Source organism: Penaeus monodon, chromosome 21 (assembly GCF_015228065.2).
Source record: "Penaeus monodon isolate SGIC_2016 chromosome 21, NSTDA_Pmon_1, whole genome shotgun sequence".
Lineage (NCBI taxonomy): Eukaryota > Metazoa > Arthropoda > Malacostraca > Decapoda > Penaeidae > Penaeus > Penaeus monodon.
In genome coordinates, this window is record NC_051406.1 from 23,682,621 (window position 1) to 23,683,026 (window position 406).

Below are 406 nucleotides of genomic sequence, written 5' to 3' on the forward strand. Positions count from 1 at the left end.
CCGCTATGAACAAGCAAAGTTAACACATTTTTTTTAAACGACATCTTTAGAAGAATAAAAACAAGACACAAAGTAGAAAAAGAAGACAAAAGTAAGCCACAGGCTCTCTAAATCAAAAATCACACCAAGAGAACTCCTCACCAGACGCCGCAGAGGCAACGGCGAGGGGAGGACGCGTTCATCTCGGAGTTCGAAGCAGGAAGACCAAGTGACAAAGAGCTTCTTTCGAGTTTTGTAAGCCTCTCTTCGCTCTGACCTTCTCTCCACCAACTATGTCTAACTTCTTACGAAGATTCATTGCGTTGTTAAGTTTTGTAACTTGTAATCGGTGTTTCATCTTGTATATGATCTTGAGAACGTGCTGTCTTCACTGAAATTTACTTACAGGAAATCGCCATCAACTATC